Source organism: Podarcis pityusensis (assembly GCF_964106645.2).
Source record: "Podarcis pityusensis genome assembly, chromosome: Z".
Classification (NCBI taxonomy): Eukaryota; Metazoa; Chordata; class Lepidosauria; order Squamata; family Lacertidae; genus Podarcis; species Podarcis pityusensis.
The window spans coordinates 43,667,726-43,695,600 of NC_138044.1; the positions used below are offsets into that span (position 1 = coordinate 43,667,726).

The 27,875-nt window shown below is 41.3% G+C and overlaps 1 long non-coding RNA gene across 2 annotated transcripts in view; it reads left to right on the forward strand.

Moving 5' to 3' along the window:
* The window catches only part of LOC308468142, a 61,891-nt gene that overhangs the window by 7,050 nt on the left and 26,966 nt on the right, over positions 1 to 27,875 (forward strand). Inside the window, exon 3 of one of the 2 annotated variants that reach the window (XR_013981486.1) lies at positions 12,123 to 13,009. The exons of the other annotated variant lie outside the window; for it this stretch is intronic. This is a non-coding gene — a long non-coding RNA (uncharacterized lncRNA). Of the gene's footprint in view, positions 1 to 12,122; positions 13,010 to 27,875 lie in introns of those variants that run through there. 2 annotated transcript variants of the gene reach the window in all.

A 27,875-nucleotide genomic window follows, 5' to 3' on the forward strand; every position in this document is an offset into this window, starting at 1 on the left:
ATGTCACATAGAGGAGGGAGAAAGGTTGTTTTCTGCTGCTCCAGAGAAGCGGACACGGAGCAATGGATCCAAACTACAAGAAAGAAGATTCCACCTAAACATTAGGAAGAACTTCCTGACAGTAAGAGCTGTTTGACAGTGGAATTTGCTGCCAAGGAGTGTGGTGGAGTCTCCTTCTTTGGAGGTCTTTAAGCAGATGCTTGACAACCATATGTCAGGAGTGCTCTGATGGTGTTTCCTGCTTGGCAGGGGGTTGGACTCGATGGCCCTTGTGGTCTCTTCCAACTCTATGATTCTATGAGTAAGCCCCTGGAACCCCCGTAATCTCACACCTCTCAGACATTTCTGGAAGAGGAATGAATAGTGTGGTGGGGGCATCACCCCAGATGCTATGAGTAACTGCCACTTCTCAGGATAGAGAGGGGGAGGTGAGGGACGTGGTACAAATGTGCCACCCTCCTCATTAGATTGGCTCTCCCAGCAAGGTACAAGTGTGTGGACCTCACCACTGCCCCTCCCCTCCCTCAATTCTTCCTGATACGTTGCCATGACTAAGGTAAACAGAAATCAGGTGAGCAGTACAACCTTACCACAATAACTACTGTGGTATCAGCTATGCAAATGCATTTAATGCACAATTTTCCCTAATATATGCATTTTATAGGTATGCGTATTTGGTTGGAGTACTGTATAGTCAAATTTGTAGAAAGGTGAATTTAGGAGGATAGCTCTGTTTTGGTTCACACAGTGTTTTGGGAAGTGTGAATTAGGCAGGCAGGCTCTCATTTGAATATGAACTGTACCAAATTGCTTCCCCATCCCTAAATTTGTATTCCATGCCCATTTGTTTCTGAGATGTGGTGCGTCATGATCTTATATATAAATTACTATAGCTTGATACTCTTTCTTCTACAGAAGTGTTTGACAAATGTAATTTTCTTCCCTGTTCCATATCTCTGCTATATCTTGTTTCTCCACAAATTCTTTTGCCCGAGCTTTCAGTCTATGCAACTTGTTTGAATTTATTCCCTCCTCCCTTGCTCTCTTTCTTTCTCTCTCTGATAAGTGAATTAAAATGACAGTAAGAAAACCAAAAGCTCAAGAGGTGAAAGAAAGAGGCAAATGAAATGGCTTTATTTCCCAGACACCATAAATCAGAGCCTCCCTACTTATAATGTAGCAAGATGATCAACCGATTCCTTCATGCATCCTGGGCTTATTTGTCTTTTCCAAACCATGGTACTTCACTTCCTCAGAACATACATTGAATAAAATACAGTGTAAAATTCAGCTAGTTAAGGCTGAGAGTCAGGGACTGGTCCAAGGTCACCCATTGAATGGGATTTTGAACCTTGGTCTCCCATGTCCTAGTCCAACACATAGTGGCCTTTTCACAGAATGACAGCTATCCATCTAACACCTGGTCATGCTGAAGTACATTGATTTCCATGTGTTGGATTGTGGTTACAATTTTTCAGCACATAAAGACTGGGGCAAGTCTGTTTCCCCTTCAATTCCTTGTTGGAAGGACTGGCCCTACTATTAGATAAAACAAGACAAATACATCTGTCAGGAAATTCTGGGATGGTAGTGACAGCACAGTGCTGAAAGACAGAGCTTTGTGGAACATGTGACCTGCTCTGGGCCCCCAGAATTTGCCTGCTACATTCAGGTTCAGTGGAGGGTGCTGTCTTACTACCAGTGCTGAAGTAGAATTCAACTGCCAGTGCAAACAGGTTTTGTACAGGGATCTGTGGTGTGTGTATGAGCATGCACACACACGTTTGTGCATGTGTGCACACCCTGTCCTGGGCTGGGATTCAACATATAACCAATGTTATATATACATCAACCCTGGCACAGTCCTCAAGCCCTGCACCTCAGGATAGCCACATTGACAGCCTCCCCTTAAATCTGACCAGGGACCCCATTTTCAAGCACAGCACTGTTGAAATCATAATTCAGCAAAACATCACAAATCTAATGATGCTTCTCACATGATTGTATCATAAAATTATGCATAAACTCACATATGTTCCTCAACTTTAAAAGGCTTTAAGAACATGGGCAGGATGGTGATTCATTGCCTCGTATCCTTACACCAGCATCCTCTCCCTGGTTGTAATAAGTGCCCAAGGCCTCAGTTTTTGAGAACAGAACTGCAAGGCTTCACTCTCCCTTACATGTGCAAAATCCACAGAGAAATAATACCACTCTGATGAGCAACATCATAAACCATAATGACAAAAAAAAAGTACTAGAAAGGACTGTTCAAACAGCCAGTAGCAGATGTTGGAGAAATAAGCCTTATGGATTTATGGTCAGTTAAGTCTGACAGATGGAGATGAGAGATTAATCCTTTTCTTCCCTGGCAGACTCAATCCCTTTTCCCTAGCCCCTCATAATTGCCTTTCATCAATGGTCTTAGCATTTCAACCATTTCATGTGATAGTTCTAAATTTTAGTTAACATTAAACAGCAACATGATTTTGCCTCAGGTAATTAAGAGCAGGTTGATATGCCAACTTGAGCAGGTAATATCTGGGAAAGCTGGTGTCATGTTCTAGGATACAGATTCAGTGTAACTTTTTGCATAGCCTATGGGGAGCTGATGCTTGCTCCAGACCTTGTGAGTGAGTAAGTGCTAACAAGGCTTAAATGAGGATGGACAACTGCAACTATCAGACACAAATAATATTGTAAGTCCAAGGCGGATTCTGATTAGTGGTTTTTTTAATTGATGCCCATCTCCCCAACAATGTGTGACAAACTTTGGAAATGTGGAAGAGTTTCAAAAACCGATTGTGATAAAGGAAAGAAATAGTAATCATGGGGGACTTCAACTTCCCCGATATTTGTTGGGACTCAAACTCTGCCAAGTGTATAGTCTGACAAATTCCTCCAATGCATAGCTGAAACATTGCTATACAGTGGTACCTCGGGTTAAGTACTTAATTCGTTCCGGAGGTCCGTTCTTAACCTGAAACTGTTCTTAACCTAAAGCACCACTTTAGCTAATGGGGCCTCCCGCTGCCGCTGCACCACCACTGCACAATTTCTGTTCTCATTCTGAAGCAAAGTTCTTAACCTGAAGCACTATTTCTGGGTTAGCGGAGTCTGTAGCCTGAAGCGTATGTAACCTGAAGCGTATGTAACCTGAGGTACCACTGTACTGTATATAAATTACTTTGCATTTGTAGAGTGCTTTCAAGTCCTTCAGATTTATTTATCATTTATTGGATTTATATGCCATCTTTTCCCCCAAGGCACCCAATTTTTAAATACATTATATACAGTTTAAAGGGATGGTGTGCTCTCAGGACAAATGAAACCCAGTGGTATGTATGTTCCCTGACTTGGCTCCCCCACTTGAGGCCTTCCCTTGAGGCAGTCCCAAGGAAGGTGGGAGAGGAATTGCCCCAGTACCCCTCAGGCCTCTCTTGGTTGATGGTTTTGTCAGATGTTGATGGTACTGTGCACCCTGAACTGGGCTCCTCACTTCTCCTTACCACATTCCTGTGAGTTTGTATTCCCCCAGTTGCAATAGCAGATCATGTCCTGCTTGCACTCATGTGCTGCTTGTAGGCTTTCCATAGGCATGTGGCTGACCACAGCAGAAATAGAGTGCTGTTTATTTGGTCAGAATAAGCAGTGCTGCTTTTTATGTTTCTGTGAATGAGTGCAGTGGATTATATTACTTCTGCCAAGCCTTCTGGCAGAGGGTGTTTACAGAAACAGGCTATATTATGGGTCAACATGTGGAATGCACCCCAATATTAGGACTGTTGACTATTTTTAGAGATAGGCAATCTGATCTTTGCTATAAAGAACTAATTACTTTTCTTTTAGTAGCGGCATGCCTACTCATGGAATTGGAAACGATTGGAACACCCGTGTATCTCACGTTGGAAACAGAATGTATGCTCTGTTACTGTATCAGAAAAAATAATCAAGAGATTGCTTGCATTGAATAATATAAATGATGTTGAAAATATGACATCATTTTGTAAAAAATACTTTACTGATAATCCTGAAGAATGGCAAACTTAACTCAACTGCTTTGTCCTGGAGGGGCAGAGGGGGACGAGGGGAATTTTGTTTTTGTATCCTCTCTCTTTTTGGATTTATTTATTGGAAATCAATAAAACTATATTTATTTAGAAAGAAAGAAAAAAGTTTTTAAAAGCCCGCAAGCCCTGCAGAGGAGCACAACTCTTGCTTTGTAAACTTAAAACTCATCAGTTGATAATGCAACAAAAAAGAGCATTGTAGAGTGAAATTTGCTTACTTAACAATGAGTTGAATCCCTTCATCCTCTCTGACTAATATCTACACCCACCACCTTGATATTTCTTGTCCAGAGGAATTGGTGAGCTGTGTTGTTGCCTTGATCTGCTATATTATGTGATGTGAACCATGCAAGTGAGATCATCCAGGGATGGGTGTCCAGTGAGCATATCTCTCTTACAAGCTGGTCTCACTTTCAAATGCCAAATGTTCATGAGGCCATACAAACATCATTTGTTAGATATATAGCATTGACTTCAAAGCCCTGGGAGTTGTGAGTAAGGGGTTGTCATTAATCTTCAGACAAATGCTGAAAGAGGCTACTTTGGACACAACTAGATCTTCCCCTAACATACTTTGAAGGGACATTGCTGTTTGATATGACAACTATGTAACAGATTAGATTACGATCTGGGAAACATGGATTCAAGTAGAACTTTTGCCAGGGATTCATTATATAGGTTTTCTTGACACATAGTCTCTCAACCTCAGTTTCCCAAATGCAAACTGAAGTGAATTTGGCATATTAGGTTTGTAAACAATCAGTGGTAGGAGTCTTGTTTTATGGGGAGCAGTTGCTATACATTTTTAAATGCTATAATGTCATACATTAAGATCATGTTGAAACAAATTGGGCAAGGTCTTGAAAGCTCTATTTGAAATCACAAACACTTCCAATTGCACATTAAGACTTTCTCTGCTAGTGGACCCATTTCAAGCTTTTTGTGTTAATTCACAAACTACAGAACAAATTGCCTTAAGGACTATCTGATTCTTTATGTTTCATCTTAGTCATTGAGATCCTCTGCTGTGGCACTTATTGTGGTTCCTTATGCCCCCGAGGGTTGCTTGATCTTCGTTAGGGAACAAGTGTTTCATGTGGCAGGCTCCACTTTGTGGGAGCACCTTCCCAGGGAGCTTAGGCATAAATCATCCTTGCCTTCTTTTAGACATCTCCTAAAAACTGCATTTTCCAGACAGACCTTTGTAATGTGATTTTTTTTTTTTTTTGGCCAGCTAGTATTCATAGATGTTTTAATTGATATTTTTATTGTTTTTGTTGCAATTTAGCATGGTGTGTAATGCCTTTCCACATTTTCTTTCACAAAACTGTGGCTTATAAATATTTAAACAAATAAGGGAGCAAGGGGTTGGCCCATAGCTCAGTCATATTTCACATGCTCTGGAGGCAGCAAACTATGGATCCAGTCTCTTGCAAGCTCCCTCTGTCTGAGAGTCACCTTCTGCCAATCAAGACAAGCTCTGGTTGCACAGGCCCAACGATCTGATTCAAGTTAAGTATATTTTTAAAAATTCTGCTCCAATGTGGCATTCAAAAACACTTCAGAGAGTCTCCTGCCATGGAATGCTTTTCCAAGAGATGCAGTGGGGGTGTAAGCCTTCCTATACAGCTGTATTGCTCGTTTAATCATATTATTTTAAAAGTCATGAATGGAAAACTCTGTGGCCCTCCAGAAGTCAATGGACCAACTCCCACCAGTGCCAGTCAATATGGCCAATGATGTGGAGTGAGTTGTAGATGAAGAATACATTCCTCATCTCTGTTTTAACTAATGAGCAGCATAGGATACAGCTTTTGACAGTCAGATCCTCAATCCATCTAGTCAAGTTTTGTCTGCTTCCTCTGTCCAGCAGTTCAGTAAGCAGTAATGGCTGGTGTCCTTTGGGATGCAGAAAGCAGGGAGACCAATGGTAGATGGACTCAAGTACAGACAGAGACAACTAATTCTAGTTTTGCCCTGTCCTGCTGTGTTATATATGTGCAACACTGAGTGTAGAGGATGGAGCTGACAGTCAGCATAGCTTCCTGGGCTGGTTAGTAAAACAGCAGGTAGTTGGGTGTGAGATGAGGGCAGACTGAGTTTTGTGGGAAAGTGTCCCATTCTTCCTAATATACCAGCATCCACTATGTAAAAGGAACAGGATTTTGCCAGTCCTGCTGCTTTAGGTTCTCCTAACTGGAAATGCCAGGAATTCAACTCGATGCCCTCTGCATGCAAAACATGTACTCAGTCATTGAGCTATGCAGCCCCTTCATTGGTTACAGCCATTTCTATCTTGCATGGGATATCCACTTTTTGGCAAGCACTTTTAAATTAAGGGGTGAACAACAGAGATGGAAAGTCACATTGCCATTCAGAATAACTGAAGCAGCTAAGGAGACAGGGCTTAAGCTCAAGCATGACTCTTTCCCCTGTGCATTCAAGTTTGTTCCTCCATAATTAAGACATGCAAATTGGTTTGCATAAGTTTCAGAAGCGTGTCCCACAACCTGCATCTTTGTTTCCGCACTATTTGTAATGTACTGATGCTACTAATGTGTATGCATTAAACTCAGCTTTGGGCTGGCCACATTCCAAGAGTACATAAGCATAGAGAACAATTAGAGGAAGGGTTCATATGAATAGCATAGGACGTGGCTAATATCTCTATTATAACTTTCTGAGAACTATGCAATTATTTTGTCTCTGCCTTTCAAGTCACCTATGTAAAGGTCAGAAAAATACAGGCGTTCTCTTCTTTAGTAGGCAATGGTTCTTTACTTGACAAGAGAAGGAATTGATTATTCAATTAAGTGTGAGTAAATAAATGCTACAAATTTCCCATGATCCCTCTTCTATCTTCCAAAATATATTCACATGGGGTAAAGCATCAGAATTTTCTAAATTGGGGATTACCAATGTGATGCTATCCAGATTTTGCTTGATTTCAACTCCCATAAGCATGGTCAATGGTTAGGGATACTGGAAGTTGTAGTCCAGTAACATCTGGAGGGCTTTCCCTGCTTTAAATGGTTCTGGAGCATCAGGAGGCTTAGTTTGGTCAGAATCAAGTATATAGTTCCAGAGTTAACACTAAATACATTACTTCTGGTAAATGAGCCACCATGGCTGCTAGAGGGCCATGAAAATTTGTATCCTGGCCTTTTTAGACTTGTCTAACCATGTACTGCTCCTGCCAACCTAGCAGTTTGAAAGCACATCAAAAGTGCAAGTAGATAAATAGGTACCGCTCCGGCGGGAAGGTAAACGGTGTTTCCGTGCGCTGCTCTGGTTCGCCAGACGCGGCTTAGTCATGCTGGCCACATGACCCGGAAGCTGTACGCCGGCTCCCTCGGCCAATAAAGCGAGATGAGCGCCGCAACCCCAGAGTCGGTCACGACTGGACCTAATGGTCAGGGGTCCCTTTACCTTTACCAGTATCCATGTACTATCTGAAACCAAAGGGGTGCATTGGTTGCCAGATGTGAAATATATTGGCATTATTTTCAGCTCTCCTAACTACTTCCCCCTGCATGAGATGGACCTCTGTCCATTGTACAGACAGAAGGATTATAATCTCAGCCTCAGCTGTTTGGGGCTTTAGCTTTAACTTAATTATTTCTTTATTAGATTTATATAAACCCTTAGTCCCAAAGGATCAGCAAGCAATACAAATGTTTCAAACAACCGTAAAACATCCTAAAAACAAATCTAATACAGATCCAGACTGGGAAAGGTATTAGAAAGACTTATTGGTAGAGAAAGTTCTTCAGTAGGTTCCAAACACAACAGCAGTTGCCAGAACACTAGAGGACTGATTCCTACACTGTGTGGAATGAAAGGACCTCCTGAAGAGATGCTATCTTCAGAAGCCCATCTCCAGCATAGTATAGTGAACAATTGGGCATCTAAGGGGTGACACAATATTTCAAGTGCTTGGTTGGTTGCCTGCAGGCTTGCACAAATTAATGTAGACCCATCTCCAGCAAGAATTCAGATGGCTATTCCCATATTTTCTTTACCTTTAAACTGCCTTTAAATTTGTTGAAAGACCTTTTATCTGAGTGCTCTGCTACTGTGACATTTAAAAATAACTGTCATTTAAATAAAGTTCTAATGTGTGATCAGTCTTTTCCTAAAGGGGCATTTTCTCAAGGTTCACATCAACACAAAATGCAAGGATCTTCTCAACTGAGCACTGCTAAAATATTTAATGTTTTTCAAGAGATGCCTCCCCCCCCCCGGTGAAATTGCTCCTGGAAGTATTTTATACTAAAAATGCCACTTTGGTTGAGTGATAGTAGTCTGGCACTAGCATTCTTCATTCTGCACCTCCTGAAAGAAGAAATGATTTTAAAAGCAGTGTCATATAGAGAATATCACAGTTTTCCATTCATTAAAGAGAACAGAACACAAGCGGTAGTTCCTAATTTAACTATGGGTGAATATGGTGCTAGTTTACCACTGAGGACATATCTGTGGTGAGAGGTGAGTGGAGGGTGGGAATTAAAGGTGGACATTTGGTAGGCTGGATGTCAGGAGCTCTGTTGATGAGACAAATCTGGGGATATGGATGCATGGTAGGTGAAGTGGGATTGTGTCTCCTGGCCCTGCTCCTGATTTGCACATATTCACCTCAAGCTCTAAAATCAGCTCTAGAATTGGAGCACATGTGACTTTCTATATCCTTGTTGGCATCCATCTGTCTCAAGAGCCAATGGAGGGTGCCTCCGGGGGTGTAGTCAAGCCACTGGAGAATCACTTGTAGAGGGGCTGCAGAGACTTGTAAATCATAACTGCTACCTCTTGCATTGTTTTTCTGTGTTAGCAGCACTGAAGTGACCTCCCAGGGCAGTGTGTATGGAGATCCTGGGCTGCCCAGACAACAAGAGCCCCTCTTGGATTCACTGATGTTGTCCAAACAAAGACAGAGAAATATGTTTCGTGCCAGATTGACTGCAAGGATTACCAGAAGGAGGCATACAAAGCCTTTTCTTCTCCCAAAGATATCCCACAAGGCAGTGGGACCAGAGTTTTCCTTCTCCTAGATGAGCTACCTTCATATGTTGATGAGCTCCATTTCCCCCTCTCTACAGCACATGCAAAAACCACTTTTTTGACCATTGGACCCACCACTGGTCTCCTCTACTCAATCTTCCAGAGCCTATTTTCTCATGGTTTAGCCAGCCAGTCAAAGCAATTCCCAAGGTGTGGCCACTGTCACTGAGTGCAAAGGGGGGGCCAAAGGTGGTGTGCACAAGAACTTAAAATCCACAATACAATATTAAAACAACATTAAAACAAAATCACACAATTTCTTTTCTTTTTTTTAAATAAAATTAAGAGGGGTGCAAGTATTTGTCAAGCTCGATATTATAAAATGCTTGGGGTTTGTTCTTGTTTTGTTTTTAAAAAATACTTTTAACTAGCCCCCAAATGAATACAGTGTTAGTAATGGTTGTGTGTCTTATGAGAGGACATTCAAGATCAGGGCACCACTACAGATAAGGCCCTTCTCTTATGCACTTGTATAGTGAACAGAGAATTCCTAGTGCATCAGTTTCACCTTGGAAACAAGGCAAATTCAGATTCCAGAATCTGGGTAGAAGTTTGTATATATCTTTAGTGTGGTTAGATAATTCTACTAGTTCAAGCATTGCCATATGCCACAATTACTTGTCCTCAGAGAGGGAAACCTATCTGGAAGCATACCTCTTGCAGAAATATAGAACAATAGTAAGCTTATCTGAGAGTGTAAAGGTCAATCTTTTCAGCTATAGGAGTGAAGTTCACTTCCAATTTGGATTCAGCAAGAAGTATCTTATAGCTGTCTAAAGTCCAGGTAACACTGTTCTAGGGATTTGCCAATGGTCAAAATATGGCAATTGGGACTATTGCTTCACAGGGTCTAGCGTGAAAAGAGGAGATGGTTATTAGTGTACTGTTAGTAGTGTACTGCCCTTCCAGAGTCTCTACTGTGAACAGGATTGGCCCAGGCTCAATGGAGTGTTATCATAAATCTATTCATTATTTCTTTAAAGGTCTGATCTTGCACTGTCTTCACTGAATGAATTGCAAGAATGTCTGCTGAGTCAAAGAACTCAAACCCATCTGTAGGGTTGGGGTGATTAAGGGGAGGTGGTGCTTTAACTCAAATCCTGCAAACCTTATAATTGAGAAATAATTGGATGGCCATTGTAGCTAAGCGTTACATAACAATTTATCACCACATCTACAGAGATTGGAGGTTTAATTACTAGAAGTAATAGATACTTAAACTGATCAATTGCAAATTGGTAATGAAGTTTGTTCTAATGACAATAATGTTGAACTTTTCATTAACGCTGAATTAAATCCTCATGTTAGAGTGTTGGAAATTTTAACTCCCAATATGCTAGCTTGTGCTTCAAAGGTTTTGAAAGAACTCTCAAAAGGGCATGTTGATGGACAGAGTGTCATAGGATGGACTGTGAAGTTAAGAGGTTAAAGAAACCTCCACATAAGATAATAGAAAGGATGAGTAAACTCTCTTAGGGTAAATCCATTACTTATAGTGAGCTAAATTTTAATGAGTTTGTGTAATAGTCTACTTTTTAAGTTCTAATGTTTAAGTGCATGAACCCTGAAGGCCAGTGCAGTTCCAGCAGAGGTGCAGTGTGTGTGTGTGTGTGTGTGTACATACTCAAGGGAGGGTAGCTCCAGGACTTTTTCAGTACACAATCAGTAATGCAATCTGTTGGAACGCCAGGGTAATTTATGGACTATCTTTGCTCTTGCAAGGAAATAAGGCGGTAATATGGCTTTCAAGTTTTACTGTGGCTTGTGATAAGCATAAGGGAAGTCAGAGAATGAGGACAATAATAAAAGAGACTGGATATACTTTCCATCCTATTTTTGGATGGGATTCCAAATTCAGCAGCTTAAATGGAAATGCCTCTTTGCAAGAGTTTTTTTTAAAAATAAATAAATTATAAATGTTATTATGCTTATATTAGTTAGCACAAAAGTATCCATCAAATATTTCATATATATTTTTCTAATTTAAAGGTTTTTCCAGTTTGAACTGCCTTTTGAAATCAACCTCAGTCTGGTCTTTGGGGTGCATAATTTAATGTCATCTCACCCCATGGTCAGATGCCTAGGACTCAGCATCTCATGTTGTGGGGGGGGGGTGGCCTTTTGAAGTCTATTGTGTGGCCTCTTATGCATGGTCAAAAAAAGGGGGGGAGGAAATGCATAAGGATAAATGAGGACAAAATGGAATTAAGATTTGCATGTGCTAATCTATACATATGTATTTAGAAATAAATAAATAAATTGAAATACAATAAATCCCATCCTATTGATGAAGACTGACCAGGTCGCCTCTGTGTCTGCTTAGTACGTTCTTCATCTTTAAACTGGATTTGGACTGAACAAATATTTGAAGACAGAAGAAATTTTCTGAGAGATCTTCAGATGGGGGGACTGTCCTATGTAAAGCAGGACACATAATCACCCTTGAAGAAGATCAGTCAAGCCTCTGGGTTGCATTCAATTAATTGTACCCAGAGCAAACCCACTGAAATGAATGAACCCAAGTTAGTCATGCCCATTAGCATCAATGGGTCTATTGTGAGTAGACTAGCGTTGACTATCCTTCTTTGTCTCCATAATGCAACCTATAGAGAATGCTATTGGTGAATTTGACTGTACCTGTTTTATTTTGCTTTGCTGGTAAGTGACATCAATAATAGATGAGGTTTTCCATGGAAGAGTAGCTTCCGAGACATGAACTGATAATCCCTAACCACATGCTTGGGTTTTGTATGTCTTGCACATGATTCTTCCACCTCACCAACAGCCATCTTCAGGGCTTGAATTATGTCAGTGATCTCCAGCACTTAGGTCCAGGGTGGAATCGTGAAACATAAAAGACATTAATATAGAAAAGCAATCTCTGAACAGGCAAAGAGTGATTTCCCTCTAACCACCGTGTAACTGCAACATGCATCCATACATGAAGGGTTGAGCTTGGTTGAATTAAGTTAGTGTAATTGGTTTTCTCCGCAGATTCCCCAACTTGAAGTGGTATCTTGAGTCTTCCTTGGGGTTGGTGTGATGGCAGTCCAAGCTCAACCCTTCTGCAGAACCAGGAAGCATTCTTCAGAAGGGTCAATGGATTCATAAGCCACAGACGTTCAGTTAGACATCCAAGGCTAAATGTTTGTATTGCAATAAATCTTCCAGCAAATTACGACTTGAGTGCTGTGTTATCAAGACGGTAGCCTGGTCTCCTGACACCTCCATCCCAACTCCTGAGGCAATGGAAATCAAAACCTGTGTCTTGCAGGAAGGACTGGAAGATTTTTTCTCTCCTTGCTACCTGAGCCCTGGGTTTGTGAACCAGACAAAGACATCATGGCCCCACTAGCTTGGCATTCACCCCACTGTGCATGCCCAGCCCATAAAGCAACCCTGTCACTCACTAAGCAGATATAGTGTAGGGAAATGCCAGAGTGCCCTTATCTCACGATGCCTCACGATTAAATATCCCCAGATCTAAAGCCTTTTTTCCTGCCTAGACCAAAGGCCAGATTAAGAAATTACACCACTCTTAAAATTACTCCCAACAGTGTGTAGTAGGTAAAATGGGGAGCAATTGGGGGCTCCCTTCAAAATACATACTCAGCCCGATCAATAGGTGACTGGCAAGCCCACAATGCAAAAGGCAGGAGGAGGCGCAGGGCTATATATACCAAGACAGGTCAATTCTACCCCAACACAACACTTCCCTAACACTTTTGACTGGGAAGTCATCTGCATTGGCTGTCATTTATGCATTGGTTGTCACATTTATATGAGAATACACCAAAACATTATCTCCCAGTGAGTTTGGTAAAAAATTGATGCATCCATTTACTGCAGAAATACTTTCTGGATATCATACCTCTACCAAAGTAATAAGCCTCAACTTATAAATCCAGTCATTGGGGTATGGGATGGTTATGTCTCTGCAATGTTACACTTAGTCAGCCTCTGTTACTTTTTGGATTGCTGTGCATGCACTTCTAAATTCTTTCAACTGTCATACAAGCCATTAGTATCACCTGGATTTTCTTTGCAGAATGTCAATTATGACCTTGTTTAAGAAAGTCAAGACTATTTTCTCTGATTGCATGGAGACTAGAAGGCCTTGCTAATAAAGTTCCTGTTCATTGCCTCTTGTTGTGTTTATTAGCTCATTTGGTTCAGTGTACAATCCTCTGCAGAGATATTATTAAGATCATGGAAGCAAAGATGGCTGTTCTGAAGTTCAGAGAAAAAACTCCGGAGTAAAGCTGTGTCTTGAATAGAATGTCACAGGGTTCTGCTCTAGACCCTGCTCTTGTCGATGTTTTTTAGAAATGACCTGGATGAGGGCATGGGAGGGATACTTATCATTTTTGCAGATGACACAAAAGAACAGAATAGGATCGTTTCACCCTTATATACCATATCAATCACTTCACTCTGAAGGAAATGACCTTCTACAGACACCAGCTTATCAATAGTTCTGCTCCATATCACGTAGGAATCATGCATTTCATATGTATTCCAACCCTCTGTTGTTGTTTTTTAAATTGTAGCATCTATTGAAGGCCTCCCTTTTCCAACATGCCTTTTAAGTGGATCTCTTTATCCTACTATGCACTGAATTTGTCTAATTGTATTTGAAAGAAATCCAAGTTTGTGGCCATCGCTGCCGACTGTGGGAGCGATTTCCATAGTGCTGTGTGAAGAATACTCCCTTCCTTTGATACACCCTGAATCTTCTAACATCCAGCTTCATTGAATGCCCACAAATTCTAGTGTTATGAGAGAATGTGCTATCCCCTTTCTCCATGCCTTACATAATTTTACAAACGTCTGTCATGTCAACTCTTACTTCCCTTTTCTCTAAACTAGTGGTAGCCAAACTTGGCCCTCCAGCTGTTTTTGGACTACAACTCCCATCATCCCTTGCTAACACGACCAGTGGCCAGAGATGATGGGAATTGTAGTCCCAAAACAGCTGGTAGGCCAAGTTTGGCCACCACAGCTCTAAACTAAGAAGTCCCAAATGCTGCAAATTTTCATCAGAGGGAACTTTTCCATCCCCTTGTTCATGTTGGTTGCCATTTTCTGAACCCTTCCCATCCCTACAATATCCTTTTTGAGATGAGACAACCCGAACTGCACACAGTATTCCAAATGCGTTTGAAGTCCAGACTCCATGTCAAATTATTATATATATATATTGCCCTGATATGCATCACCTTACATGGCTAGTCAGATCCCTAAACTGCAAACCCCACAGAGGAGAAGGTTACTTCTTTCTCTTGCTCTTTAAAGTGTTGCAACATGAATGGTGTTTTGCAAAGAATGTGTAATAATGAATGCTCCGAGATCAGGACTTTGTACGCGTTTGATTCACTGTGCTTCGGCTTTCAGGGTGAAAACATACTTTGTATCTGATTGCTATAAACAACTCATTAATCTGTCTTTAGCTAGCAGGTAAAATGCTGATAAAATATCTCACATTTTCTCTGATGTATGGTTGTGTTTCAAATCTCTAATTGCAATATCATTATAATCCACATGCTTTTTGGGAAGCCTTACAAATCAATGCTGGGGGCTGTGATCCAATTTGTATGCCAGGCTGATTATATGCAATTGTTTTTGTGGCAATTTCCGCTTGGAAATTCAAATGGGATATAAATGCATATCAAAAGTCCAATGGTGCCTATTGTTCACTGGCATAATTTTATTCTGTAATATGATTTTCTCAACTTTTAAAATCACATTATCTATTCCCCCCCACCCCCGGAAATCTTTTTGGCCTCACACTGTGAACCTACCTCCTCACGGCCTGGAGAACAGCAAGTTAGATGAAGCTATAAAGGGCATGATTTATAAAGCAAAAGCAGAAAACTCGTGCTGTTAGATACATTGATTGTGCTTTGAACAAACCCACACATGGAATGCAGCAGAAACAAATCCTTTCTCAGTGCTCAGAAGTTCTCTTAAATGGCCATATAGATCTGATAAGGTCATAAGAATTTGCTCTGTTTTATCATTCCAAAGATCCAGATAAGTTGGGGACAATTTAGGAACATAGGAAACTGCCTTATACTGAGTCAGGCCATTGGCCCACATAGCTCAGTAATGTCTGTGCTAACCATGTTTTTCTTAGGCAGGGGATCTCTGCCTAAAAGGTGTCGGGGATGGAACCTGGGACCTCCTGCATGCAAAACAGATGATATACCAATGAACTTTGCCATGTCTTTCCCTTGCATTTTGCATCTCAAGGGCCACATTCCACCCTGAGCAACTTTCTGTGGACCATATGTCCTTGGTGGGGCACAGCCAGATGCAAAAGTGGGGTAGTTCCTTCACACTCATGCACCTTCCATCTAGGCAAGCAAAAGGCATTATAAATGTATAACACTTTTGATGGTTATGGTTTCCTGCAAAGCATCCTGAAAACTGAAGCTCTACTCAGCAGAAAAACAAAGACAAAGAAGGGAGAAAGATTTGATAATATCAGAATTATTTATGGTTTAGTGTTCCTCCAAGGAACTACAGTGGTACCTCGGGTTAAGAACTTAATTCGTTCCGGAGGTCCGTTCTTAACCTGAAACTGTTCTTAACCTGAAGCACCACTTTAGCTAATGGGGCCTCCCGCTGCTGCTGTGCCGCCGCTGCATGATTTCTGTTCTCATCCTGAAGCAAAGTTCTTAATCCAAGGTACGATTTCTGGGTTAGCGGAGTCTGTAACCTGAAGCGTCTGTAACCTGAAGCATATGTAACCCAAGGTACCACTGTATAAGGGATAAGCACAGGGCTGTCTCATTTTAATCATAGTCACCTTAAAGGGTAGGTAAGAGACTGGGAGATGATGACTGGTTCAAGTTTACACAGTTAGCTTAACTTCTGATTCTGGATTTGAACCTAGAATTCTTTCTCTCATATCCAATCCATTATACCCTGTTGGCAGATCAATGAAAAATCAGATTGCAGTTTCACAATGCCCACATGCTACCTAAACAGGGTTCTCCAAATGCTTTTGATCTGTTCCTTGAAAAAGCAAAGCTAATCATTTCAAGGCATCCATTAGATTATGGATTCTTGGCCATTGCCGCTGCGTGTGATACCACATCAATATAAGCTGGAGGTTTCTGTGTGTGTCCACGAATATTTTCCATCCCTGATGTGCAACAATTTTTCATTGCTGTTTCGCTACCTGAAAAGCTTGGAGTGTGGACTGATAAAATGGATGCTTTTTGTTTTTGTGTGTGTTTTTTTTAGAGGAGACTAATAAGGGCACACTTGATCTCTGTCAAAACATTTCCCTCTTCCACTAGTCCTTCAGTGAATCAGGTTGAGTGATTGCTCAGAGGTTGCTGTTCCATTATGGATCATTCTGCAGGATAGTTCCTAATGCATACTTACAAAAAATATAGGAAATTCAAAACCATGATGGATTTAGACTTGTTATTGAATCCCAGAGCTAACATTAGAGTTGCATGTGGTGTGTTGGCACAAATATTTCATCAACTCTTAATGTAAGGTAGAAAAAGTTCAAAACTATTGAAAGTCACCTTCCTTCTGCAAGGTACAATGAATTCTGGAGGTAGCTTTCTCTAAAAGTATGTTTGATCCATTATCTCTGGGAATGACTAAAGACAAATTACAGCAGTCCATCCATTGACACGATAGGGATGGATCTCATCTTATTGTTGTTTTTGTAGGAGACAGATTTGGCCCACTGAAACAACCATTACTTTCCGTCATTCATCTTTTGTAAAAATTCCCTGTTTAATTGTCTTTACAAATCGTGCTACGCATTTATTTTTGGAATGAGTGACTTTTCCTATTTTGAGAGACTTTAGGAGCATGAGTGGATGAGACCAGGGTGTGAGTGGATGAATAACACTTTACCAATAAAATAAAACCCTAAGTATAAAATAAAAGAGAGGATAGAAAAAACAAGAGTGAATATAATGAGCAATTGAGAGTATTCAGACTCTACCTGGCTGAAGGATGCCATCAACTCTCAGGCATGTGGTAAAGCCCTGGGACAGGGCAGAACTCAACAGAAGTGCTGACATCTGGCTTCAGTTCCTTCCTCATGACATACCTCCATGGCTTCCTCTTGCACACTGTTTTATGGTAGTGAGACATGGGCAACATATATCTTCCAGGACTGCTGCCTCAATGCCTTCCACATGTGACCTGTCAGGAATATTTTGAGTGTCACATGGCAGGACAGAGTTTCAGACAAAGAAGTGCTCTCTGAAGCCCACATTACCCATAGTCCTTTCTCAGCAACATCTATGCTGGCTTGGTCATTTCCACAGAAGGCAGGATGGCAGGATCCCCAAAGACATGCTTTACGGGGAGGTGGCTTCAGGCACCAGGCCCATTGGAAAACTGACTCTGCATTACAAAAATGTAAAAGTGCCATGAAGGCTGGCAACATCAGCCTCACCATGTGGGAATCCCTTGCAGATGACTGCAATGCCTGGAGTCAGACAGTCAGGTTGTGCATCCATAGCAGTGACTGGAGGAGGGATGACCACTGAGAGGAGCACAGAGAAAATAAATGCCACAGTGCGTCTGCATCCGCAGAAGCAGATGTCTTCATCTGCCCCAGCTGCAACAAAACATGCCTCTCCTATAGCAGCCTCTACAACCACAGCAGGTGCTGCAACCTTCCAACAGCTTGACCTCACCCCCAAAGGCACACTCCTTCATTCACTCCCGAGACAGAGGAATGCAACAATCAAAAATAATAATAATTCTGTTTTTATGTCTTAGGAAGATAGGAAGGTGCCTTGTACTGAATCAGTTCATTGCTCTATCTAGGTCAGTACTGTCCACAGTTACCTTTCCACCACAGGTAAGTGTGGATAAACCCTAACCAGGAGCAGCTCTCTAGGGTTCCAGGAAGGGAACTATCCCAACTCTACCTGGAGATTCTGGGGATTGAACTTGGAAGCCTCTGTAGGCAAAGCAGATGCTCTGCAACTGAGCTGTGGCCCTTCCCTCAAATGACTGGATGATAATTATATAACCAGCTAATTTCTTGGGGAATTGTATTTCTGTAGCTGTTCATTCTTGGCCTTAGGAGCTTCCAATTTTGTTAAGAAATGTGTCGCAATGTGCATTGGTTTCATTATCTATGTTCATTATTTATGTCTCTGAAATATTTTACATACAGGGGCATGGTTAGATGTTTAAAAGACGCAAAGGGCCCATGAAACAAATCTGAATAGAATGCACATATGCTGATTTGCATATGTAAATGCCACTAGAAAATTAAAATGGTAGGTTGGAGCCTCCTAAGAGAGCATCCATGTTGTGCTCGCCCCCTGAAACTCTTCCCTCAACCAGCTTGTGGGCAGGGCTTGCCCTGCTCCAAGCCGGTGGTGCCACAGTTATGCCACTGGCCTTTAGCCAATTGGCAGAGCTTGGGCGTATCTATTTGGCACAGCTACATAGTGACCTCCTTTTGCTTCGCCCTGCCGAACACCCGCCCACCCACCCATTAATTAGGTCGTGTTTGGCCTTGCTTTGGACTTAAGTTGGTCGCCTGTTTTGGAATCGGGGCTGGGTAGGAATTTTTCCCAATGTGGCAGATTAGCTGTCGCCACTTGGTTTTTGCCTACCTCTTAGCAATCGTGACAACTTTGTAAGGTTTGGCGGTTAAGCATTGGTTTAGGGGAATGTGAGGAGAGGAGGTGTGGTCATCACCTGCCCCTCCAATGAATAGGGTATTCCGTTAAAGGAATCCGGGGCTCTGGATCTCATCCAAAGCCCAGGGAGGGGCTAGGGCCATGCCAGGACCCGCGGGAACCCGAGGGGTGAGACCAGTCAATATGCACTGACGGAGATCTCCCTCTTGGTTGTTTAACCTTACAGGCTTCCTGCAGGGTGGGGCAGGAGCCAGTTATAGTTTTGATACCAATGCCTAAGTCAGTACACATGGTTTGGCTTTGCACTGAGTAAAGTTTTATTTTAAGCTTTAAAATAGAGAAGAGTCAGAAGGTCCAGGGTCCACCATGAAAAGCCCTCATCAGAGTCCACCTGATAATGTTCTTTGTCTGCATGATTAGAAGCACACTATCTCCTATACTCAGCCAAATCTTCCACTTTAAAACTGCCCAGGTTTTCCCTTACTACACCCTAGGGCAGCAAATGGTACAGCTCAACTGTGCATTGTGTGATGAAAATACTTCATTTTCTCTGTCCTAAATTCTGCTTCAGCTTGAATTGCGATTCTGTGTTTGAGAATTTTACCATGAATACTGCTTTCCTTGAAATAGATATTAGGCCTGTAATTTCAAGGATTCCCCCGGGTCCATTAAAAAAAAAAAATCCTTTCATTGGCTACTTTTCTAACTTCAGTTATGGAAGCCATTTTTAGGAACAAGTTTTTTCAGGCGGGGGGGGGGGGGCAGAATACAGTGGTACCTCGGGTTAAGAACTTAATTCGTTCTGGAGGCCCGTTCTTAACCTGAAATTGTTCTTAACCTGAGGTACCACTTTAGCTAATGGAGCCTCCCGCTGCTGCTGTGCCACTGCAGCCGTGTGATTTCTGTTCTCATCCTGAAGCAAAGATATTAACCTGAGGTAATATTTCTGGGTTAGCGGAGTCTGTAACCTGAAGCGTATGTAACCCGAGGTACCACTGTACCAGCAATTTCACTTTTGAGTTCTTTACAAACTCTTGGATGATGTCATATGGACCCAACGATCTTTATATTTATGTTTATTTCTCAGTGAGGCCTATGTTTTTGTTTCTTGCCTACAATATTTTCCTGACTTCCTAAGAAAGTTAGCTCATTCACATCTTCAGTGAAAACAGATGAATATAATATGTTCTGCTTCTCTGCAATCTCCTTTTCTATATTTAGCTCACCTTTGACTCCCTTGTCATCTACAGGTCCAAACATTTTTCTAGCCAGTTTCCTGCTTCTAATGCATTAAAAGATGACATAGTAGTAGTAGTAGTAGTAGTAGTAGTAGTAATGATGATGATGATGATGATAATAATAATGTTTCAGCTATTTGCTGCTAGAATCATAAATTGAAATAAAGTACACAGCAGCTCAGAGGAAAATCAATTTATTTGTTTTTAAACAGAGCACAAATATAGATACAAGGCAAATCTTGGCACCCCCACACACCCTTAATACAAAAGCATACACATGCATGCAATGGTAAATCAGCTTTTAAAATATTGTAGGCCACTTACTGCTTCAGAAATTGAGGCAATCTGACTTGATTGGATTACACATGGTTGAATTTTCCTAAGCAGTAAAAGAATCAGTCATTCTCACCACTTAAAATGTGGACTAGATTTTTTGGGTTTTGATACATGTTTGCTTCAGTAAATGGGATTTGTATAGAGAGAAGATACTGGTTTTGTCAGATCACACCACTTCCCTTTGTGCATCCATAGATCTCTTCTTGTTTTGCCCAATATGACAGAACATGGGGCTCAGTGTACCTCAGATGACAGAATTACCAGTTTCAGCACCAGCATCTCTGAGCAGCTTCCAATGGCCCTCTGCAGCTGATCCCATAATATCAAGCCTAACTGTTTTTAATCATGGCATCTGCAGGCTTCATGGATTAGGTGGGAATGAGAATAAGGAACCAATGGTTCATTGGATAGCACTTCTGTAATTTTTTTCCTCACCTCCACTTGTTAGAAGACTATTGCCACTAGTGTTTAAGACTATGGACTTCTAAAGGATTAATTTATAGTACTTTTAAAATACAATTGCTGGCATAATGTAGTCTCAATCCCACTGTGAAGGGTTTCACTGTCCTCCAGGAGGTCCAGGAGACAAGTATGGCTCTGTATGCTGAGCCAAGCACCCTAGAAATAGGTGAGCAGATAAGAAATGCCAACCGAGCCTCCAGGCCTGGCAGGCTGAGAGATAAAGCCGTGGAGGTTTGTGCAAGCAGTGGGAATATGGAAAAGCCAGTATGGAAAGCAAAGGAATTGGAAGAAGAAAGAGAGGGCATGTGAGAGTACAGCTGAAACAGGAAGTGAGCAGGGTTGAGAAGCAGAGAAGCCTTCGAGTGATTGATACAGTGAAGATGAAAGATTGAGTAAAGAAGGGTGAGTTAAGAAGGATGGGTGGGTGGGTGTTCCAGCAGATGGGAATGAGAGCATGAAAGGGAGGAGTGTGTGTGCGGCTGGCAGGGAGAAAGATTAAGGAATGGATGCAACATTGTTATACAAGAGTGTGTGTGTAGAGTGGAAGCAGAGTGGTTGCAGTGCAGATCTATGAGGGAGCTATGAAAAAAATGAGCAGGAAAGAACTGCGTAAAAGGCCAGTGCTATTTTTCCGGGAGGACACAGGGGTATGCACACCCCTAAACATTTTGTGAATCTTTGTACTTTTGTCCATTTACTGTATTTATTTTCCCCGATTTGAAGTATAAAATGGTGATTTTCTTGAGTCAAAATGAGAGTATCCCTAAACTTTTTTTAAGGGAAAAAAAGCACTGTAAAAGGCTAAGGGCAAAAGGGGGAGTACATAGAGCATTTTGGTAGTGTGTCATACAGGTGGAGAATAGTGTTAGGAAATGAGGTTTCTGAACCTAAACAGAAACAGAGTGTCTGGAACACAGAAATTCAGTGTTGCATCCCAAAACTGTACTTAAGGGTGAGATGAGCCCAGAGTTCAACAGAGTGAGAGGTTCACTGGGTGTTGCAGATAGAGAAGAAGCATATAGGGGCTATGAAGCCACATGGAAAAAGAAAACCTGCAGGCCCATTTATCCTGTTGCGTCAGTGATTTGTGTCCCCCTATATTACCTGTTGTTTCATAAATTCTAGAAAGAATTGTGAAGTTACTGCTCTATCTGTGCCTCTGATATAAACCAAAAACAAGTTTGGCTCCTGACACGATCTGCTTACCACCATTCCAAAAAGGAAAGCTTATGTTGGAGTTCTTTTTCTCCTCTCCACTAGAATGGAACAGTGGCTATAAAAAGCAGAATGACTTATAACTTCTTCTGCTGCAATCAATTCAATAAGCTTAACTACAGTAGAGGGAAGTGCAGTGCTAAAGCTATGCTCATAGTGATCAAAGCAACACCCATCCTGCCTCTAACAGGCAGTCTCAAATTCTTGGGTACGTGCTCTATCTATCTCTCTTTCTCTCATTTTTGTCAGAGGGGGAAAGGTTTATGAATTTGTGCCAACCAGCACACATGGTCCAAATGCAAGCAATCTGCTGTATACAACCAGCATGTCTGGGGTGGTTCTTCCTTCACTGTGCCTTCCTGTGAGTGTTCAGAAGTCATAAACAACTACAGTGGTACCTTGTGTTAAGAACTTAATTCATTCCGAAGGTCCGTTCTTAACCTGGAACTGTTCTTAACCTGAAGCACCACTTTAGCTAATGGGGCCTCCCAATGCTGCCACACCACCGCCGCGCAATTTCTGTTCTCATCCTGAGGTAAAGTTCTTAACCCGAGGTACTATTTCTGGGTTAGTAGAGTCTGTAATCTGAAGCATATGTAACCTGAAGCGTATGTAACATGAGGTACCATTGTAGTTAGGAGTGACATTCCAGGCTGATTAGTTACAGCTAGGGGTGAAAATAAAAAAGAGGAAGTTGCAGGTTGGACTTGTCTGCACGAGGAAAGAGTACCCACACACTGTGAGTTTATACCGTGGCGGAAGGATGTTATGTAAATCGATTTGTATATGGTCACAACTAAAATGCTTGTGAACCAGCCAATAAATAAAGTAACCCTTGACTGAGTATTTTGCACAAGTCTCGTAATCTCTGCTTCAAGCTGTTTAAAGCAGTTTTACAGAGGAGCCACCACACCAGCAGCAAGCACAGCCGAAGTGTGTGGGCGGCAACCTCCAATATAAAATCATCAGAACATAGTTATCCTTCGGTTTATACACTGTCCCAAAATGTAATGATACAGTCCTCAGCTCAAAGCAGTGAGTATACTTGCAGAAAGGGTTTGTTTGAAGAATACAAATAGAAAATTTCCAGTTAAGCAACCACCTCTTCAAAGCCAATAGATATTTCAGAGTAGTAAATGTAATGTTAAGATGTACAAGCACTGCAAGATCCAGAGAGAGAGAATGTGTGTTATTATTCATAAATTAAATTTCTATCCTGCCCTGACTCCCAAAGGAGCCTAGGGTGGCAAATAACAAGAAATCAATCAATCGAAACATCTTAAGAACTTTTGATGTGCACTGAAATAGTTCTCAGCTTAAAAGGTTTGTTGAAAGAGGAAGGTCTTCAGTAGGCATTAAAAAGACAACAAAGGCAACATCTGTCTAATATTCAAGGTGAGGTGATTCCGAAGGGGATGTATCGCAACAATAAAGGCCCAATTCCTACATTGTGTGGCATGGACCTAACTATGTAATGGTATCTGTAGGAGACTCACACCTGCAGTGATCAGCTGGGTTTATAAGAGGTGAGACAATCTTAGCTATCCTGGTACCTAAATGTATAGAGCTTTAACATTTTCTTTTTTTTTTAAATGATATTTATTAAAGTTTCAGAAACAAAAGATTACATAGATAAAAAGAAAATAAAAAATAAAAAATAAAAGAAAATACAAAATACAGGGGGGGGGGGGATAAAAACACTTAAAAACAAATCAATCTTTCCGTACCTTACATTTCATTTCCTTGCTTCCCTGACCTCCTCTCACCTCCCTTTTTTTGTATTCCAGTTCAATTGGTTAATTCAGCAATTCCTTTCCCTCTTTGTTTTTGTCTTAATCCTTTAACTTAATATATTATAGCTTTGGATTCTCACCTATTAACAATCCATTTTTACATACACCTTTATAACATTGCTGCTAAAACCACTTAACTTCATTCTGACATCATTCTAACATTCATTAATTTTGCAGTATTTCTGTAAATAGTCTTTAAATTTCTTCCAATCTTCTTCCACCGACTCGTCTCCCTGGTCTCGGATTCTGCCAGTCATTTCCACCAATTCCATATAGTCCATCACCTTCATCTGCCATTCTTCCAGGGTGGGTAAATCTTGTGTCTTCCAGTATTTTGCAATAAGTATTCTTGCTGCTGTTGTGGCATACATAAAGAAAGTTCTGTCTTTCTTTGGCACCAATTGGCCGACTATGCCCAGGAGGAAGGCCTCTGGTTTCTTCAAGAAGGTATATTTAAATACCTTTTTCATTTCATTATAAATCATCTCCCAGAAAGCCTTAATCCTTGGGCACGTCCACCAAAGGTGATAGAATGTACCTTCAGTTTCTCTACATTTCCAACATTTATTATTGGGCAAATGATAGATTTTTGCAAGCTTGACTGGTGTCATGTACCACCTGTAAATCATTTTCATAATATTCTCTCTTAAGGCATTACATGCCGTAAACTTCATACCTGTGGTCCATAACTGTTCCTAGTCAGCCATCATTATGTTATGTCCAACATCTTGTGCCCATTTAATCATAGCAGATTTCACCGTTTCATCCTGAGTATTCCATTTCAACAGCAAGTTATACATCTTTGACAAAATCTTAGTTTTGGGTTCTAACAGTTCTGTTTCTAATTTTGATTTTTCCACCTGGAAGCCAATTTTTTTGTCAGAATTATATGCCTCCATTATCTGATAATAATGAAGCCAATCTCGCACTTTGTTTTTTAGTTTCTCAAAACTCTGCATTTTCAATCTATCTCCCTCTTGTTCCAGAATTTCCCAATATTTTGGCCATTTGGCCTCCATATTGAGCTTTTTCTGTGCTTTCGCTTCCATTGGTGACAGCCACCTTGGGGTTTTATTTTCCAATAGATCCTTATATCTTATCCAGACATTAAACAATGCTTTCCTGACAATATGATTTTTAAATGCTTTATGTGCTTTGACCTTATCATACCACAAATATGCATGCCATCCAAATACATTGTTGAACCTTCTAAGTCCAAAATGTCAGTGTTTTCAAGAAGCAGCCATTCTTTCAGCCAGCAAAAAACTGCTGATTCATAATAAAGTTTAAGGTCTGGCAGGGCAAATCCACCTCTTTCCTTTGCATCCGTTAGTATTTTAAATTTTATTCTGGGCTTCTTGCCCTGCCAGACAAATCTAGAGATATCTCTCCGCCACTTCTTGAAGCAATCCATTTTGTCCAAAATTTGCAATGTTTGAAACAAAAACAACATTCTAGGCAATACATTCATTTTTATTGCAGCAATACGGCCTAGCAGTGAAAGCTTCAAATTTGACCAAATTTCTAAATCTTTTTTCACTTCAGCCCAACATTTTTCATAATTGTCTTTAAATAGATTCCAATTTTTAGCTGTCATGTTAATCCCCAGGTATTTCACTTTCTTAACCACTGTTAAACCTGTCTCATTCTGAAACCTGAGCTTTAACATTTTCATGAGGATTTAAATCAGGGTTTCCCAAACTTGGGTTTCCAGCTGTTTTTGGACTACAACTCCCATCATCCTTAGCCAGCAGGAACAGAAGCCATGGATGATGGGAATTGAAGTCCAAAAACAACTGGAGGCCCAAGTTTGGGAAACCCTGATTTAAATATACACACACATCACAAATTGCAATGGAAGTGTGAAGAACTGAATTTAAGACTGGAAAAATGAGCAACAGAAGGAATGGAAATGAGCAGATTTGTCCATCCCTAGTCTCTCCCAAGGTATGCCTGGGGATTGAGCCTGGGACTTTCTGCCTGGAAAGCACCTGCTCTACCATTAAGCAAGAGTCCTCCCCCTTTCTTATTCTAAGGAAGAAAGAAAAAGAATCCACAACTGTGAAGTATAGTTAATCTTTCACCACAATGTGAGAGAAAATAAGTTCCTAAACTCTTGGCATTATAATGACGTTTGAAGTTGCATCTGTTTTCACAGGCATTGCCTTGACTTCTTGATCTGGACTTCCTGCCTTTCATGATTGCTTTATTGTTTTAATGGTGTTGTTTCTATTCTGCATTTTGAATGTGGAAAGTTATATTTTAATGGTTCTGTTTATTATTGCCTTTATAATTTCTAAACTGTTTAGAAGCCTACTCTAGCATTAAGCAGTGTATCTAATGATGATGATGGTGGTACAGCTCATGGCCAAACAAATCAAATGACTGTTTGACCCACTGTTGAACAAATTAAAAAGCAAAAGCAGGCACATGAACTCACTTTGAGAAATCTGGCTTTTGCTTCCTGATCTAATGTGATGATACATCAGTGCAGAGCATCAGGCAATTAAAGTAAATTGCATTTGCCATCCTTATTGGTGAAATTCATGTGCATTAGGAAGATGGCACCATCTCCACATGCTGGTCAGAGTGACTGCCAACATTCCTAACAGCAGGAAATCCATTTGTACCACCACACTAAGTAGGTATAAGATTTCCTCATTTTGGGATGTCTGGATAGTGATATCAAGAATCAGTTCAGTTGTGGCATCTTAAGACTGGAATTCCATTCCTGAGGAAACTTACTCTCGAAATGCTTTCCTGCCTTTAAAAAGTTTCTCTTCCACAAGGGCTGAGGACTTGTGATTTCTGCTACCGTTATGCTATTACACTGGTACCTTGGGTTAAGAACTTAATTTGTTCTGGAGGTCTGTTCTTAACCTAAAACTGTTCTTAACCTGAGGTACTTTAGCTAATGGGGGCCTCCTGCTGCCGCCACGCCGCCACCGCACGATTTCTGTTCTCATCCTGAAGCAAAGTTCTTAACTGAGGTACTATTTATGAGTTAGTGGAGTCTGTAACCTGAAGCGTCTGTGACCTGAGCTACTACTGTAGAATAATACTGTTAAGGTAAAGGTAAAGGGACCCCTGACCTTAGGTCCAGTCATGACCGACTCTGGGGTTGTGGCGTTCATCTCGCTTTATTGGCCAAGGGAGCCAGCGTACAGCTTCCGGGTCATGTGGCTGGCATGACTAAGCTGCTTCTGGCAAACCAGAGCAGTGCACGGAAACACCGTTTACCTTCCCACCGGAGCGGTACCTATTTATCTACTTGCACTTTGACGTGCTTTCGAACTGCTAGGTTGGCAGGATCTGGGATCGAACAACAGGAGCTCACCCTGTCACGGGGATTTGAACCGCTGACCTTCTGATTGGCAAGTCCTAGGCTCTGTGGTTTAACCCACAGCGCCACCTGCATCCCTTCGAATAATACTGTACCTAGCATTTATTTAGAGCTTTCAAATATATACATTGGTATGCGACTAAGTGCTTCTGCCAGCTCAAGACAACTTTCCCTCCTTGTCTTCTACTTGTGTGTGCACATTTATGCATGTACACACACACACCCTTCCCAAATCTCCTGCAGAGGCATAGGGAAAACTCCACAACAGATGTAGGTGTGTGGGAATATGGGGGGGGGGGGGGAGGAAAAGAAGGGGGATGAAGCACAGCTAAAAGTTCTCTCAGTAATACTAGCAGAAACACTACATTGGATACTGCCGTGTGTGTGTGTGTGTGTAAAACACACATACGGGGGGGGGGGAGCCCTGGCCATTAAAAATAGCCTGGCTGGATCAGGTCAATGGCCCTCTTCTCAAAGTAGACAACCAGATCCCTGTGGGAAACCCACAATCATGAAAGTAGTCTTCCCTCCCATGGTTTTCAACAACTGGCATTGAGAAATATTACTGCCTTGAGCCTTGGAGGCAGAGTACAGCCTCCTCTTCCTCCATGAATGGCCTTCTCCTTCATGATGACTGATTTGTACAACTTTGTTGTGTCCATAGACTCAACACTCCTTGTACCTTGCATTTGAACAACTGTGAAGCTCACCTATTTGTG